Source organism: Octodon degus, unplaced genomic scaffold (genome assembly GCF_000260255.1).
Source record: "Octodon degus isolate 3935 unplaced genomic scaffold, OctDeg1.0 scaffold00005, whole genome shotgun sequence".
Lineage (NCBI taxonomy): Eukaryota > Metazoa > Chordata > Mammalia > Rodentia > Octodontidae > Octodon > Octodon degus.
Genome location: NW_004524581.1, coordinates 22,192,378 through 22,194,339, shown reverse-complemented (window position 1 = coordinate 22,194,339; position 1,962 = coordinate 22,192,378). Strand labels below are relative to the sequence as shown.

General features: G+C 58.6%; 1 protein-coding gene across 5 annotated transcripts in view; it reads left to right on the top strand.

Annotated features, from left to right (window-relative positions):
• The window catches only part of Slc29a1 (solute carrier family 29 member 1 (Augustine blood group)), a 13,218-nt gene that overhangs the window by 4,177 nt on the left and 7,079 nt on the right, over window positions 1-1,962 (top strand). For 2 of the 5 annotated variants that reach the window (XM_004624104.2, XM_023719496.1), the window contains exon 2: window positions 1,173-1,276. The gene's annotated coding sequence lies outside the window, so the exon portion shown is untranslated. The other 3 variants (XM_023719500.1, XM_023719502.1, XM_023719504.1) reach the window with 3 other exon arrangements.

Below are 1,962 nucleotides of genomic sequence, written 5' to 3'. Positions count from 1 at the left end.
TTTTTTTTTTTTTTTTTTTTTTTTTTTTTTTTGAGACAAGGCCTTGTTAAGTTATACAGGCTGAGCCCAAACTTTCCACCTCCTGCTTCAGCCTCCGGAGTAGCTGGGATTCCAGGCATGCATCACCAGGCCTGGCCTTACTTTCTCTTTTTGGCGCGCAGTCCTGCAGGGCAGCCCAGTCTATAAGGCTAGCTGGCAGGTAGACTGTTCGCTACTGACCTGCTCCCCAGAGCTACCCTAGAGCCGGCTGTGTGGAGTGTGAATCCTGTATCCTTGCTCAGCAACTCTGTGACCTTAGGCGAGTGACTCAATCTCTCGGAGCCTCCACTGGCCTGGTGTGTTCTGTGGAACTGCTTGTACTAGCTCCGGGTGTTAGGAGGAAAGGGACTGTGCAGGTAGTGACTGGCCCTGTGTGGGGTCACAGGCAGGAGAGACTTGATGTGGAACAGAAGTTTGTGTAGACATTGGGGTCCGGAGCCTGGAGCAGGGAGGGCTGGATTTGCCTTGGCTTGTGGAGACAGGCAGTTGAGACAGGCCGGGGCAGGCCAGAGGACACCAAGAAGCTCCGGCTGGCACAGATCACCGGTTGCTGCTGGGCAAAAATGGGCAGGAGCAGGGCACCTGTGTGCCAGCGATGCTGGCCTGTAGGCCCAGCAGAGGACCCTCTGGAGATGCCTGGTGCCCAGGATGGATGCGGACACAGAGCAGAAGAGCTGCAGACAAAGCCCGGGTACTGGGAGAGAAGGGCTTGGCCTCTACCATCGTGGTCTCTCTTGGCTGGCTGGGGGGTACCTGGATGGCAGGGGAGTGCTGGGCTGGCAGCAGAGAGTATTCCACGCTTGCAGGATTGGAAGGTGCTGCTGGGCTGAGGAGGCCTGGGGGGCTAGGGTGTGAGTCTGGAATTTGCCCATGGAGGGCTTCAGAGGAATGGTGACTCGCTGGGGTGTAGAAGTCCACTGGGGGCTGTGCGCGTGTGTGCGCACACACCCGAATGCGGACCACCAAGCTCCAGCCCAGACCCCTTGCTGCCTTATCACTGGGTGTCCCTTTATCTCTCCAGCACTGTGCGTGCCCAGGCTTCCTGTGAGGCCTCTCAGGATAGGGTCCTGGGAGGCCCAACGGACCCTTTCTTGTGCCTTATGCCACCTTTCTCATTCTGGATCCTTACCCAGAACCCCACGGACAAGGCCTTGCTGACTCTGTGCCAGGACAACCCCCCAGGGACTGCGTGGGACCCTTCCACTCCCACCCTTCTGCCTCAGAGCTCAGGTGGCTGGTGAGCATGGGGTGCATGCAATGGTAGGGGGCAGGATGCTGCCAGCGGGAAACTGTTCCCCCTAGTGATGCTGGGGCACCTCCCCTCAGTAGAGAGGGACACCGAGGCAGGCGCTGGAGGCTTTGGGCTTTCTGGGTCTGGCCTGTGCTCTGCTCCTCTTAAATCTCCCAGGCCACTCAAAAGGGGAAGAGGATAAATAGGCTGGGATTAAGTCAGAGAGGAACTGGGGGGGAGGGGATGACCCAGTGCCAGAACTGGGGGTCAAAGGAGGGGCCTGGCTGAGCTGTGGGAAGGGTTGTATCTCCACACCCATTGTGAAATGTTTTCCTGGAAAACTGGTCAGGAACTGGGAAGCCCCGAGGGTGGGTGGTGGGAAATAAAGGATCCCAGCGAGCAGGTACTGAGGCCAGAGTCTGCGCATCTCTGAGCAGACTCCCCAGGCCTACACGAGGAGGTGCAGGGCCCGGGTGGGAAGCTGCGGAGGTCAGTGCTTTCCTGCTGTGCCTTCTCCCGCCTTGCCCACACTGCATCCTTGCTGCTTTCTCTGTCCTGTGTTTCCTTCCCAGCCATCGCTGCCCTCCCTGACCCTCTGCCTCTCCCTTGCCTTCCCTGACTGCCTGTCTTCCTCCCTTCAGTTGCTCCCTCCTCCTCTTCCTCATCCTCCTCTTCTTCCTCCTCCTCCTCCT